Source organism: Lepisosteus platostomus, chromosome 5 (assembly GCF_059453375.1).
Source record: "Lepisosteus platostomus isolate fLepPlt1 chromosome 5, fLepPlt1.hap1, whole genome shotgun sequence".
Classification (NCBI taxonomy): Eukaryota; Metazoa; Chordata; class Actinopteri; order Semionotiformes; family Lepisosteidae; genus Lepisosteus; species Lepisosteus platostomus.
Window position 1 is genome coordinate 22179716 of NC_142615.1, and position 16622 is coordinate 22196337.

A 16622-nucleotide genomic window follows, 5' to 3' on the forward strand; every position below is an offset into this window, starting at 1 on the left:
AAAATCTTTTAATCAACAACATTAAAAAGAAAACAAATGGAACGTTTTTTGGAACAATAAAAAATATTTCAATGCCTTGGTTGTATACGTGTGCACACCCTTTATAAAGGGAGTTGCAACACTGCTGAAATTTAAAGAGCATATCTGTAGAGAAAACAGCCTTGATGTTAAGCTTAGGGAGCCTGTCTTTTCGAAATTCTATTTCTTAACACCTTGCACAGCCTCCCGACAGACTAATAAATATTTGCTGGAGAAATTGGCTCACACACCGGAAGACACACGTTTATTTACGTTAGAGTATGTGAATAACAGTTTAACCGAAAAAGTTTGTAATTGTGATTTTGTTAAAATTCAATAAATCGTCTATCAACAGTTAGAATTTATTAAGAAATTGTTTTATTTCATAAACTATAAGACAATTCAGAGAGTTTATAGGTCATATCCGTCGCTTATGTTCTTTTAACTCTAGAGTTCAGGATCCAAATCCAGCTGCGGACGATTGTGTTTCTTGAATCTCTTGTAATCATCAAAAGTCGATGTGTAGTCCTTCAGTACTTTCTCGAGTTGTGCCATGGATATTTTATACGTTCAATACTTGTCATGCTCTTTTGCATTTTCCTTAACAAATGGAAAAAGTTCAAAGTGTGTTTATGGCAGTGTTTCACATCTACACGAAAGCACTTTCGTGTCCTGTAACAGTACAGGACACGCAGTGAGGAGTTCGTGAAGCTTTCAGTTTAGTGCGGAGTTCAGAAGGAGGATTCGCTCGCTGAATGATCTCTCAGGAAATCCCGGGCGAGATTCAACAGGTGTTTTCTGCAACAGCCATGACAAGTGTGAAGCAATCTCAGGATTTCCTGAATTTGAACTAAATTATTAGTTCAAATAATTTAGGATTTAACAGAACTAAAAGAGGTACATTTAAAACAGCAGCGCAACTCTGCAGCACGTCGAGTGTGCCTGCATTTAATTGTGTAAACCTGGCTCTCTCTGAACACAAGCAAAGAGTTCTCACTCAACAGAAGATTGCGATGTGAGTACTGTAATATAAAGCACCTGGAGATGCCAGGAATTGAACCCGGGACCTCATACATGCGAAGCATGCACTCTACCACTGAGCTACATCCCCAATGAAAAACGTTATGGAACAGACTTAGAGATGTGCAAATGCTCACTGATCACACCACTCACGAAGAATGCCTGCACTTTCCCACTTTCGCATTTCTTCTACTACAGAGTAAATTCATAGGAATGAAAAAATAAGGAAGGAAAAATAATCGCATCGAAGCTTCAAGAGACTGGGCACAAATTAATCTGTTATTTTTGCATCCAGTTACATGGGCGACGGTGGTTGATTCCCAGATGGGGGAGTGCTTTTTTTCTACCTCCTTACTCGACTGTCTTTCAATTCTATTTTATTTGAAAGCTTTTTGCATCTTTTAAGTGCTCTTGATTAAACTATGCATAGAAAAACAGCAGTGCTGATGATTTCACGTAAAAGGGTGAAACGACGCCCCAACCACAGGAATGGTAACAGGAAGGATCGTGTTCTTATTTAATATGTCCTTTTGAGATGTCTTGTCAATGCACACAGGCGGTAGAGCTGAATAATTTACTTTTAGTGGTGTTTTTAAACAAAGATGGAACACGTTCTTTCTATACCAGGGAGAAAGGAGCAGACTTTACCTTTAAGAGGCAAAAATGACACCTTATCAAAGCTAATATTAATTAAAAGGACATCACAACAAAAGAGTGGAGGCTTGAGTGAATAAAGCCTTGAGTGGAGCCTTGAGCTTTCATTGGACGTCTGTGTCTCCATAACTTTGTAGGTGAGAGAGAGGATTGTGATAATTTGCAGGTGCTTCTCGGAAGTGCGTTGTTGGTACAGGCGCCTTCCAAATAATTGAGTCAGGTTTGAATCCCAACCAGTGCAAACCCAAATCTTTTCAAGATAATCTGTGGTCCGCTAACACATCTTTTGAAACACTACAACAGGTAACACCCCGTGTGAAACATCATGAGCATCTGTTAAACCTCTCTACCTACCCGTTCCTCACAGAGACATGACGAGGGTCTAAAGGGACATTTTGAGCCGTAGAAACATTTTATCATTCTGTACTTTCCTGTGCAGTCAGGCCAGTTCCACTTTAACTGCGCCCGACAACGGAGGTCGTTTTGAAAACAACGAGAGTAAAGGGACACTGCACGTCTGCAGAACATCACGTCCGAGTTTAAGGACAGCAACATCAGAGATTGGAAGCTAGGGAGTTTCAGGTCTGTGTTTTTATTATAGGTTCAAGAAAATCTGAATACCTTTTCAAGAAGTATTTCAGAATCCCAGTCAAATCCAGTACGAATGCCGCATGGATCTGCATTGTACAATTAGTATACTGTTTGTCCGTTGAATCAAACACGCCTTATGAAGCATTTCTAAAACAGGAGAGATCGTTAGGGAATGCGTCTTCCTGTAAAAATAAAATGACTTCAAGGGCACTATAAGCAGAGGTGCTCTACAGAAGAACTATAGCCAGAGATGCCAAAGAGGTAGAGATTTCACCACGTGAGAGAAAGCATCTCAGAAAACGAAGTTGCGGTCGTTTCCACGCCTTATAAAACCACTAGGTCAAACAACAAGAGCTGAAGAGCCGCTGTTGATAGTAACGCGGCCGAGTGCTCTAAGGAGCTGGCTTAAACCTCCAGCCTCTTCAGGAGCATCTGTTGGAGTCGCACTGCTACAGCGTATCTCCTTGTTAAGTATCCCTTTTATTGTTGTTGCTACCTCCAGGCGATGTAAACCAGATTCAGAAAAAAAATAATTTGGACAACATTATTCCCATGTTTCCTTAAAGGTGTAGTGGAATAGTGGTAAGGCGTCAGTCTCGTAAATCAAAGATTGTGGTTTCAAACTCCACCTGTTCCTGTTTCAAAGTCTTCAAACAAACTTGCAATGTAGGAGTCTCAATAGTAAGAGAACATAACTGTTGCCAGTGATTAGTATTCGTGCATATCCTGCCTTGCTTTTTAGTCGACAAAGCTTGTCTCTCTTCACACCCATCTTCCGAATGATCGCCTCAGCTTTGGAAGGAACATGCGCTTGGTACAGCCCCCCACTCCATGGTCTGATCACAAACAGATCTGGTGAGCTGTCAGTCCAGGTTGGAAGAAACATTCGAAAGCACTAAAAATCTGACTTAGGAACGAGAAGACCGTGTTTTTTTAACCGAGTAAACGATAAAATAATATACTGCCTGCAAGTTCAAGTTTAAAGGTCAAGTTCAAGTTTATTGTCATTATACTCATACGCAGGTATATGGTATAACGGAATGCTATTTAGCTAGCTCTCGGACATAAGTAGTACAAAGAAAAAAACACAACAACAATACAATTGTATAATAAAAGAAAGACAGAGACAACAGCCGATGTGCAAAAAACAACAGATAGTGTGCAAAACAACAAAAAGGTAACAGGTTATGTGGAAAAACATGCATAAAAAGAATGAAATAAAGGGATAGAAATGATGGGGAGTGAGCTTTTGACATGTATGGTAGAGGTAGATTTTCAATGTGTGTTTGGGTTTTTGGTAAGAAAGAAGGCACCGTGAGGTTCAGATCATAGGTGAGAGGTGAGGAGAGAGTGAGAGAGGCTGGGAGTTTAATAGTTTGATAGTGCGGGTGTAAAAACTGTCTCTGAGTCTGGTGGTCCGGGCCCGAATGCTCCGGTACCGTTTTCCATGTCATGCTAAACGCCACAAATTGTGTTTGTCCAGATGTATCAATCGTCCTAAAGTTACAGAAAATCGGATGCGACTGGTGCAATCAGCACACATTTTTTCAGGATAGTCGAGCGGTTTAAAACAGCAAATTCACAGCTTCGTGTCTTTTAAGCTTTGTGTTTCACTCTCCAAATAGAGGCACGGGTTCAAATCCCACTCCCGACAGTCAGGCGTTTTACCCTGTCTTTTTTACCTGCCTTTACACTGTTTCAGTCTTGTTGTGCTCGCTGACAATCACAGTACGAGGAAAACGGAGAAACTGCTTAGCAAAAACATAACGGACAGAAAAAAGCTTCATAAACACGTGAATGTGATTAGCACCGGTAAGGTATGCATTCAAATGTTTAAGGCAGATTTATAACAGCAGCAGAAGAAAGGTGCAGCACAATGCAATTTGTGAGAATTCACGGGTTTTTATGCTGCTTGGACTTCTTTCAAGCCTATGAGGTGACCCCCGTTTTATTTTCATTTTCAAACTTCAGAACCGAATAACAAAGAAGTTTCATGTGTGACAGCATTCCGTTGCAAATACCGTTTCCACGATGTATTCAGCGACGGGAATGAAATATTTTAGTGCTGGCTCAAATACGAGGAATTTCAGGAAAACCTGGAAAAGCAACGCTTGCAGTAAATGACATATCTAAAGCGTGCAGTCAGCATGAACAGAACAACGCAATGCTCTGTAAAAATGATCAGAAGCCGCAATTACTCTTTTATCTCGAGCAGTTCATTCCGATACGATGTTTCCGCAGAATAAATGAAATGCCGAACTCCAAACATGTTGTTGCCATTATTGTACTCCTGCTGAAAGAAGAAAGAAAGGTGTCGTAAATGAACTTTGTCGCCCGTAGGAGATGTCAAGTGCATTGGACATGAAAAGTGCCGGATAAAACCCATTTCTATACGTTTCTCTTAGTGTCGGGGCTCCTATTGAATGTAAAGGAGGCAACGTGCTCAGCCAGCCGACTCAGCGCTTACTGAACGCAGGTGTCTCAGAGCGGTGTGTCCAAGTCGCAGTAAAAGAGGTGGATTCTGCCGGCACCGTGGCTTAGTTGGTTAAAGCGCCTGTCTAGTAAACAGGAGATCCTGGGTTCAAATCCTAGCGGTGCCTTTCTTCCTGTCTTCTCGCACCGTTTATTGTTATAGAGAACATGCTTCTGCATTACCTCAGTCAATATCACCGGGAATGTGAATAGAAATGTAAACATCAATATTTCTGCTGTCTCCTGAGAAACACAAGTATAGAGTCAAAACACAATAAATAATGCTAAAAAATTATTCAGTTAACACCCAGATGTGACAAAACACATTTAAGACTTACATCCCCTTTAAATATGTATTTCCTTAATATCAGTTCTCTTCCCTCCCCAGGACACCTGCAAATTCACTAGAGCATATTAAAAGCTGTGTGTAAGTCTTACATGTGTTCTGTCACATCTGGGTGTTAAATTAATAGATGTGTTGTGTCATTTAATATGATTTGACTCCACGCTTGTGTTTCCCGGGAGACAGCAGAAATATTGGGGATTTGCGGCTACAGAAAATAATGTGAACTTTACAGGCAAAAGTAAGGTTAAGTTAAAGAAACAAAAACGTATTGTCACCTTTTTCAACGTGATTTTTTAAGACATTTGTTCGGAATAGTATATCTTCTCGTGTCTGTGGCTGTTATCCTACAATAACGGTGGTGAAATAGCAGGAATGTGCGGAAAGATTCGGAGATTGAACAGAAGACTCATCCAGTCGATAGTAAGGTTGTGTAGGACCGCACACCCTACGATGTCAGTGTTGAGTAGTGAGGTTTAAAAGCTTCTTCACGAACCAGGAAGGAGTACAAACCTAAAGTCTTCTGATCCGTAATCAGACACGTTATCCATTGCGCCATTGGCGTTTGTATTGCATTCAGAGCCGCTACTATTCATGTGTCTTGTATGTGTGTCTAGTTACTACGTCTTTCATTATGTCTGGTTTAAAATAATGTATCTTTAAAACAGACAAAGGGTTTATCAGTCTCCCTGAAATTCACACACGAAGAATAAAAAATATCGCGTTTAAAAAGAATACAGAGATGCCGGCGATAGAAAACGGAGCGTCTTAAGTGCGCGCTATCACTGAACTAAACTCCCGATCGATAAGTTTGTCGGCGGCTTTTTAATTGTGTTAGGAAGAGCAAACAGTCCACAGTGTACATTTTAAAGGTCTAAGCAAAACAATCTGACGTGAGGATTAGGATTAGGATCCAGAACAGGAGCCTTTACTTCTTTATATACTGAGCTTTCGGGTGAACGTCAAAGTGAAAGACAAATTCACAATTTTCACTTTTTGATTAAGGAACAAGAAAACACCATCCTTCGAGCTCGATTCAAACCAGGGACATAAGAAATGCCCCCTGTTTTTGTCTATAGTCTTAAGATCCAGCAATTGAGCTATCGAGAGGTCGGAAAGCAAACGCTTTGTCACACGTGTAGCCCAATGTAGTGGTGTTCCTCTATTTAAATCCCAGTTCGACGTCAAAATACTCACTCCCATAGTCTCGTTCAGAAGAAGAAATGGACCAGGCTTCCACTGTATAAACGTCCAGAGTTCTTATAAAACGTTTGAAGGGACATCAGTGCAGGCTGAAATTGACCCTTTTTCTAGTGGGATCAGGATCATATAAAACCTTTCTTTTGGATTGAGAAGAGGATCATGGAGACACTCAAAATATCCCTGTCTTTGCTTCTTTCAAGGATGAATGGAGTATTGAGCTGCAAGCATCGGTTTAAATCAAAACTCTCTGCTACTGCAGTTGCTTGTTTGAGAGTTTCTTCAAATCTTTCAACTGAACGTTGATATCAAGAGATATTCCCAGTGGGCAAAATACGTATAATATACGTCTATTAAACGTATACCTTAGACGTCTAAATGTGGTCTACAATTCATCTAGAATGAAATTCTAATATACGTCTAAAGTTATACGTCAATTATACGTCTATGTTTAGACGTTCATTATACATAAATGGTTGGAGTTCTATTATACGGATAAATTTAGAGGACTATTATACATATATGGTTGGAGTTCCGGATAACTTTAGAGGACTATTATACGGATAACTTTAGAGGACTATTATACATATATGGTTAGAGGTCTATTATACGGATAACTTTAGAGGTTTATTATACGTATATGGTTAGAGGTCTATTATACGGATAACTTTAGAGGTCTATTATACGTATATGGTTAGAGGTCTATTATACGGATAACTTTAGAGGTTTATTATACGTATATGGTTAGAGGTCTATTATACGGATAACTTTAGAGGTCTATTATACGTATATGGGTAGAGGTCTATTATACGTATATGGGTAGAGGTCTATTATACATCAAAGATAGATTTTATAGGTGTAGAAACAAGTAAACCAAGCCAATGATTAGGTTTAGAAATTTATTCTGAAAATACACATTCACACCTGAAACATATGTATTTCAAATTATACATTGTATACAATCAATCAGCAATCAACATATGGGCAATAATCATAAAAAACACAACTAGTTTTAAACTTCAGCTACAAATTCTGGTAACATGGCAATATACAGTATAGTAATGACAAACACAAAACTAATTACATTAACACACTAACTCAAAACCACATTTTGATTCAAATATACATTTTAAAACGTACAACTTCTATATTTCCAAGAAAAAAAAATATTACAATGGAAGTTAAGACGATTTTTTTGTCCACTATTTGCAAACCCTGTCTAATTGTCCTATCAGTTAGAACCAAAAACCTATTATTTTCAGTGTCCAGATCTCCTGGCCTCCTGCCTTGCATATGCATTCTTCAAGTAACACATTGCGTGCTCCTTTATTTCTTTTTCTGTTGATGTAGGGTGGGACTTCAGCACTGCAGCTATGAGAAAATTATATAATATTACTTCCCAAATAAATGATGATTAATATCTTCTTTAGTATAATCTAAAAAATGAACGGTTTACTAAGCTCAAAGCTCAAATAAATATATAAAATTTGGCTTGCATCATAGCAGTTGAGCAATAAAGTCTGTCCTAATTAAAGAGTACCCAAAGTTTGAAAGGACAACATAGAATAAGAATAAGAGAAACAGCAAAACGATTTTGTGTCATCTTCCCCATTCACACTATTTTATGTGCCATTTTTTGCTTTTTCACGTACTATTTTAATCAAAATAATATTAAGAAAGATCTGTATGTATTCAGATAGTATATTATTGTTCATACTTACTCGTGAAAAGAGGATTGCTGAGATATTTGCGGATATACTTCTACGTTTGAAAAACGTGTCCAAAATGGTGACCAACGAATACTAGCAATGCATTGTGGTATATAACCGGAAAATGTGCTGGGTTCGATATTTTCTCAACGTATGCGTTTATTAATGTTGTCGATATTATGGTTGAAATTTAACATTGATAATACATCGCGGCTATGTGCCCCCTGCTATGAGCTGATGTTCAATTTTAACGCATGCAGTTAGTAAGGATCGGTCACTGTTGTATGGTATTATATATAATGACATTATGGAATAGGATGGGGACAGGCCTGGCATCACGGGGGGAGGGGGGAATGTCGCCCCTTCAGTTTTGGGCAAAAAGATTTACCTAACTTAATTTGCGCCCTAAAAAAATAGTTGTACTTTGTCAATGGTCAGAAAACACTAAATGACACGAACAGTCACTCAGTCTGTTTGATGGGCAGGAGGGCTATCTGTCCAGGAACTGCACATATCAGTGTCGTTATTGAGTGTCAACATTACGATCCTGTTTGCTCAGGTGGACCGATTCCTTGCAGTAGTTTATCATTATACTTAAAATCGTTATATAACTAGGACTAGTTATAGCAGTCTGTGCTTTCTGTTGGTTTTACAACATTTTTTTCTTAACGATTCAGAACATCCATGTAGCTGCAAAAATGAACGCTTATGGTACTTTTCGCTCCAGGCAATACAAACCGTGAGAGTGACGAAAAATGTGAAACTGAACTTCATCGCAAATACCAGATTGCTAGTCGTTATCTTCTATCATGAAGCACTAATCAATGGCATAGCTGCGAGATTTCATTTGGGTAGCTTCACCGTACAGCTCCGTTTCAACCGAAATATCACTCCCCCTCAGAATTTCAGACGCCCCCCTACAGATTTTTCCCCGGGCACCGCGCACTGATGGGGGACGGGGTGTCCAGGAAATGGTATCAACTTTTGTCAAGAAAATAAAAATAGAAACTCTATAGGCACTCAAACATTTTACAGTTTTTTTTCAGGCAGGTGGCAAGACCCCCTCAGCAAAACCCTTGTATGCCAAGCTGTGGGCATTGATTCGTCGAATATACGTATATTTACGGCGAAATTACGTCTATACGTATATATACATCGCCTCGACGTATAATCAACGCCGAATTGCAACCGTAAAATCGACGACATGAATAAACGCATATATAACGTCGAAAACACATCTAACACAGTGCCTGAGGCTTTTTACTGTATGTATCGTGTGTGCCGCAACTAGGAGTATACGGCACTCTGCACAGTGCACGAAGTAAATTATTTTCGCAGTAACTGTCTAGGTTACTTTTAGAAGATAGTGTATCAAAACAGTATGTACTGTCTGGGTCATTAGATTAGCCGAAGGTAACTGATAAGCTTTGCAAAAAATATATTGGTGCTTCTTTTTTTCGTTTTTATGATGTAATCTGTTTTTGTCCTAAGGAAAGGGGAAGTATTAGAAATGTATTAGAAATGTATTAGAAATGACAAAATGCTGAACTTTCCCTTACACTGCAACATCTTAAAAAAATCCCGTAATCCCGTATTGCTTGTAATGAGTTGTCTCTGATGTGCAGAGTGGCAGAGTGGCAACAGGGCTCCCAATATTGCAAAATTGAAATAAAGACCTCTCTCTTGTGGCTTCCTTGATAGTTATATTTCCATGACAATTTGGGGGCTCATCCGGGATCACAAACCTGAGCGCGGACGGCTGCTGAAACTTCATCCGGACCCGGACAATTTTAGTAAATTGGACGAACCTTGGGGGATAAACTTTTTATCCTTCCAGAGACGCGTCTGGAGAATTCACAGCAGTCTGACATCAGTAAGTGATCTTTTTGTTGCAGAGAAATGGGAGGCTGGTGAGGGTGTTCTCCCGCGGGTTTGATGAGTCTGGGACTCATATAAAGAACTTATCTTAACACAGATGTGTGGTTTTTGAACCAAAAATTACCATGAACTGGTAAAAGGTGTAAGGGAACTTGCACATTATTTATATATGATATATATTTATATATGATAATTAGGGGCCCATAACTATGAAGGATCTTTGTATCTTTGTAAGTGGTCAGAATGGACAGGGGAAAGTGGAATTAGGAAAAGAAGTTTCCTGAAGTTTCCTGAAGATGAGATGACAGGGATAAAATAGAAATGTTAAGGGAAAACTTAGACGAGAATGACGAGAAAGGAAAAGAAAGGAAAGAAAGTGAAGTGGAAAACTTATGTAATGGAAAGAGGAATCACAGAAATAATGGGAAGCTTCAAAAAAGACTAGTCTTGAAACTAAAGAACAGCAAGCTGCAGCTAAAGTCATGGCCATGCCTTCTAAAAAGAAAAAGTCTCCACCGAAACTAGAAAGCGGTCCGGAGCCAAAGCCTTTTCACTTGTTCGTGAAATGCCAATGTGCATTTTTACAGGTCCAGAAGGAACTCCAGCATATGTACATTGACCTTGGTCTCCTAGTGAATTATTTGCATTAGTCAAGTGTTTTCCTAAATTGCCTGATGATCGTAAAGAATTTAAAAGAAAGGTAAGCCTTGTTCTTGATTGTTTTAAGCCTAATTACCGTGACATAACCTTGTTGCTAGATCATATTGTTCCTAAAGGCTTACAACGTCCTCTAAAAAGGAGGAGGCAGATTGGCGGATACATGACCCAAATGATGAAGAAGTATCCATCTAAATTAAACCACACGGACATGGAATGGAAAAGTTAGGCGGCCGCATCTAAAAAGAGGTAAGGACTCCTCTTTTCTAAAAAGTCGCTTGTCCTCTCCATGTTGCTGTGGTGGGTTCAGGGTTTTTCTGAAGCTGAAGTAACTAGAACTGTACTCGCAGAAGAGCCGATTCAACTGTGTGTTTAAAGCCAGGATTTGGAACCTGGTCCATGTTCCCGTATTGTGATAGTTCGTCAGTTTGTCTTGACTGGGGGATTCCGTGGGGCGCGTGGGAGACGTGAAAATGGTTTGGTGTGAAGAAAAAAATTAGATTAATGCAAAGAAATATGGACTGTCAGACGGAATTTAGGCTGAACAGGAATGTAGAAAAGTGTATGAACATTGGGATAAAAATAAACAGATAAGGGTTTTATTTTAGAGGAATATTTGAGAATTCAACAGAATATCATAGATGAGACGCAAAAATCCCTGACGGAAAATCTAAAAGCAATGGCTGAATGAAACAAAGTTATATATGTAGAAAAAGAAAAAGCAAAAGAAGAAATAGAACGCCTTAAGAGAGAATCTGGGAGAAGGGTGGGAATTAGTGTGGAGATTTTTGAAAGAGCATTACCCACCGAAAACTGATTGGAAAAAAGTAACAGCATGTTAGCAAAGGAAAGTGAGGATGTTTCAGATTTTACAGAAAGGTTTATAACTTTATGGATAGTATACTTGGGGTTAGCTGATGAAAAGGAAGTGAATGAAGATACTTCCACAGTAATAAAACAAATTTACTTGAGTGGGTTAAAACCTGATGTTGCCAAGAATGTACAACTGTGCTTTCCTGATATTACGGAGAGCGGAGACAGATTTGATTTTATAACTCGCGAAGCATGCATGCAGAAGTGCGAGCGCTGCAAATGGGAGGTAAAAAGACTCCCAAGGAGGAGAGAAAGGAGCTGCCAGTTTGTCACAATTATTGTGCGACTTTAATATTATACCAAGATATAAGACCCCTTCAAAAAAATAATGAGGACTGGGATAAATCTCCTGATTGGGCATATCCAGATCGGGGGTGAGTTAACTAGCCCTGGGGGAAAGGGGGGCAAGACCCCACAGACAAAACTACTAATAAGCTGGTGTGCAGTTACTAAAAAAAAGGGTGTTTTTTGGAGAAATTGTAAGAAAGAGGCTTGATTTCACAATTAAAGAACATGTCAGAAGCTGAAATGAGAGCCGTGTGTGAACTAATAGATTTAATCTAGTAAGCCCCTTTGTAGCCTTCATAAGTTTATCTCAGGATTTAAATAAAAGTGAAATAATCTTACAGTGTGCAGTAACTGGGGGACACAGGAGCACAGCTGTCCTGTTTTTAGACTAAAACAGCATAAAGATGTGATATAAAGTTTTCTAACTGGTAACAGTAGGCTACAGGAGAAGGGGGGCAAGGGTTGTGTTTTTGCGCTTGGAGAGAGTCCCGGTGCTCTGGAAGACATCATGCCTGGTTCCGGTACCAAAGAAAGGGCGCCCCTCTGTCCTCAACGACTATAGACCAGTTGCACTGACTTCTCACATCATGAAGACACTGGAGAGGCTGGTCTTATCCCACCTGAGACCCCTGGTCAGCTCATCACTGGACATCCTACAGTTTGCCTACCAGCCCAGTGTTGGTGTGGAGGATGCGATCATCTACATGCTGCAAAGGGCCTACTCACACCTGGACAGGGCTGGCAACACTGTAAGGATCATGTTTTTCGACTTCTCTGATGTATCAAGGGTGAGCAGGAGGAGGAGTACAGAGGACTGGTCAGCAGCTTTGTGGAGTGGTGTGGGGTGAACCACTTGGAACTGAATGTTACAAAGACAAAGGAACTGGTGGTAGATTTCAGGAGGAAAAAGGTCAAACCTACTCCTGTCTACATCCATGGGAGTGGCGTGGAGATGGTGGACTCGTACAAGTACCTGGGAGTGCACATCGACGATAGACTGGAATGGTCTAAGAACATCGAGGCCATCTATAAGAAGGGACATAGCCGACTTTACTTCTTGAGGAGGCTCAGGTCCTTCAATGTGTGTAGTAAGATGCTACACATGTTTTATCAGTTGGTGGTAGTGAGTGCCATTTTCTACGCAGTGGTGTGCTGGGGCTCTGGGACTAGAGCAGTAGATTCCAAAAGGCTGAACAAGCTCATCAGGAGAGCAAGCTCTGTCATTGGGTCTGACCTGGACCCCTTGGAGGTAGTGGCTGAGAGGAGAATGATGTCCAAACTAGAGGCCATCATGGACAACTTCTCCCATCCTCTCTATGACAGGCTTGCAAGAATGAAGAGCACGTTCAGCAATAGACTGATTCATCCACGATGCGACAGGGAGCGCTATAGGAGGTCATTCTTGCCGTCTGCCATAAGACTGTACAACGCATCCACCTTGCGTCTTGGCAGAAGCAACATCGACAGTGACCTGCTTCTGGACTAAACGCATATACACATCTACTGCTACATCTGTTCTCTTTCTTTTTCTTTTTCCCATTTACAACCACTTTTGTGCAATATATGCCAGGGACCTGTGCAATACATTTATTTTTATATCTATGGTTACATCTATATTTATATTCATATGTGTGATACGATTTTCTGTGTACTGTTCTGTTCTAGTTTGCTCTTGTGTGTCCGGACTGTGAGTAACTCTTGTATTGTATTGTATGTATTGTACTATTGTGTGTTGTGTGTGTTAAGCTGCTGTTGCACTGCAATTTCCCTCACGGGATCAATAAAGTATCTATCTATCTAAAACAAATACAAGCTGTCACAGTATGCTTGGGAAAAGATGTACAGTTTCAACTACTGATGTGGGTGGGGGACACCCCAGACCTATTGAGCTGGGATGCCCTGCAGCATTTACAAGGAATTACTGTATGAAATAGCATTTATGTGAACTATCTCAATAGAGTTATGTGATATTGTGATTGTTTTACCTAATGAGGGAATCCATAAGGCCGGCTACTCCAAGTATTAGATCTTCAGATGGGAAAAAAGGGGTATAAAACCAACTACATGATAAAGCCAGGGTGAATTCGAGGATGGGAATTCCTTCTCAGAACGAGCTCGTCTGGTGACGTATTAGCTTAAGGAGGGTAGTGCAGTCCAAAGACAAAATTGCTTTGACCCCAGCAGCAGAAACCATTTTTAATGTTTTGAAACAAGCTTTTTTGCCGGCACTGGCCCTGGACTGGATTCCCTCAGACGGATCATCTGTATGTAATCTGTATGTAAGTGAAAGAAATGGGTTGTGAGCTGTTGTGCTGGTGCAGGAGCATGGAGATAGGCATCGTCTGGTGGGTTTATTATTATTCAGGACCCCTTGATGCGGTGGCCAAGGGGCCGTGTTTATGTATTGTGCAGGCTACCTGCCTGGCTGTATAAACTGTGAATAATCTGGTGTAGAACTAGCAGACCGAATGAAAAGATTTAATTGAAACTTGTAAATATGCTAAATGGAAAATTGTAGCAATTTATATAGACTGTATATATACATTTGGTGTATACCACAATTTTAGATGGCAGTGAAGGAATAGGGATTTCCCCAACATGGCAGGGACTCCAGTTAAGAATGCTGAGTTTGTCTCTGAACTGTTAGAAGCTTTGCAGCTGCTGACTGAAGTAGCTGTGGTAAAGTGTAAATCACATTATAAAGAAATGTTTCCAGTAACTCGAGGGAACAACTTTGCAGATGTAGCTGTCAGGTGCGCAGTCCTGGTAGAACAGGAGTCTGAGACCCCTGTGAGACCTCTGTTGGTGAAAAGGGGACAGCTACAGGATATTCAGGCTTCTAAAGCAGAGAAAAGGACATGGTTAGAAAAGAGTGTGGTGCTGCCAGCACACTGGACGCTCTGCATGCCCTCACAGCCTAATGCCCTTTGTAGCTCGACTAATGCACTCTGTCGGACACCTGGGTGTGAGTCAAATGGTGTGCCAGTTACCCAAACCTCGGTGGGGACCGTGTTTGAAGCGGTAGCCACTTATGTGGTATCTCAATGTGATGCTTATCAAAGGAACTCAACTACAGTTCAGGTGCAGGTGCTACAGCTCAAAAGGCCTGCTCCTGAGAAACCTTTCATGCAGTAGCAAATGTTTACAATTTACAATTGTAAAGGGAAACCTTGGCTCTTATAATCTGTTTTCCCAGTGGGTTGCTGTCACTGCCTCTGTGTCTACCAAACACTTGATGATGGAGATAAGCCCTCGGTGGGCACTGCCCTACCGCATGTATTATGATCAAGGGACAGGCTGTGGCTGTATTATTCGGGGGGAGATGGACTGAGATCACCCTCAGTCTGCTGGAACAGTGCAATGAAGGAACAAAACTCTAAAAGATCGACTAGACATCAGTCTGAAGGAACGCCATGGGATGCGGGCTGGATCAAACAGAACTGTGTAATAGAGCCTGTTTGATATCATCACAGGCCAATCAACGAAACTTCCTGGAGGGATGAATTTGGCTAATGGATTGTTGAATTTGCTAATTCTCTATTGTAGTATTGTAGGTTGTTAATTGAAGTGGTGCACGGGGCTGGTGAAAAGGTGCTGGACGCTTGGAGACCTCCAGTAGAGGGAAGACACGACCTGATACCTGGCGAGTGGGTGTGGGTGAGGAAGATATACCCTGCCAGATGTTGCAACCCTGCCGGGAAGGACCATATCAAGTGCAACTGACTACCGACTCTGCCATCTGAGTGACAGGATGAAATCGCTGGATCTACGCATTGCGCTGACACCGAACCACTGCACCAGTGGTGACTGAGTGAACATTAATTATTATATTGTCACTGTTTCTGTGTTTGTTGAGCTTCCTGAGGGGGGTTGACAGTGTACCTGTTAAGTGTAAGGAGTTTTACTTTTATAAATGGGGATATGGAATCAATACTTTATAAGTCAGCCACAAATAATAATCAGAGCTCATGTTGGGATTGTATTGCTATAAAAGATGCTCATGGGAGTAATCCCCTTTGATAGAGGTGATTATTTAGGTTTATTGGCATGGGTAAATAGCCCTGCTTTTAGTCTGAGTGTAACTCAGATGTATTAGAATGGAAATAACTGTATGCTCCTTGCTATAATCACAGTTTTAGGCCATTCTCTATCAGGGTGATAGACAGCTGTTTAGGTGAGCAAAGACTAAACAGTACTTGTATTCTAGACAATTATTAGCAAATTAATGACTTAGCAAAGCACATCTATGATGAAGAAAAATATATATCATAATTATAATCCAGATGACTGGGGCATTGGTGCATGGCTACAGTCTGTGCTAGGAACCTGGAGAGGGTCTCTGGTTCAATACATATTTGTGTGTCTGGTATTATTCGTTATAATCATACTGTTAATATCCTGCTTGAAAAACATGTGGACTAAAGCTGCTGCTTCTGTGCTAATTGTACGCCCTGAAGGGATCATGGTCAAAAAATGATTTCATGGGAAAGGTTCTCTTATCTAGTGGCAAAACCTGATGGGTAGAACAATATAGTTTTAAGGGGGGGTTACCCTTGGGAGTGATTCCCCTAGATGCACATTATTATTATGGTTTGATTGTTCATAATAAGATGTTTTGCAGGAACGGACCAATAAGAAATTTTACAACTTCAGCTAGAATTGTTCTGCAAAATGGCACAGCTGAGGCAGTGCAACAATGTGTAGATTTTTCTAAGAGTCATTACTCTTCTGGTGAAAGACTTCAGGAAAAAGAAGTGGTGTTCACTCAGGTGGAGGGGGCCGTAGCAAGGCTGCTGACCACTGCGACTGCTGTGAAAGTCACGGAAAGGGTGCCCTGAATTCATGCTTCCCACTGTAAAAAGGTCACAAACGAACTGAGCAACGCGCAGGAGTGATGTCTCCACAGGGATAGATGGGGA

The 16622-nt window shown here is 40.6% G+C and overlaps 2 non-coding genes across 2 annotated transcripts; one reads left to right on the plus strand and one right to left on the minus strand.

Moving 5' to 3' along the window:
• Nucleotides 1-1057: 1057 nt before the first annotated feature.
• trnaa-cgc (transfer RNA alanine (anticodon CGC)) lies at nucleotides 1058-1129 on the minus strand. The gene has a single exon. It is a non-coding gene; the product is annotated as a tRNA-Ala (tRNA).
• Nucleotides 1130-4809: 3680 nt separating this feature from the next.
• trnat-agu (transfer RNA threonine (anticodon AGU)) lies at nucleotides 4810-4883 on the plus strand. The gene has a single exon. It is a non-coding gene; the product is annotated as a tRNA-Thr (tRNA).
• Nucleotides 4884-16622: the final 11739 nt, after the last annotated feature.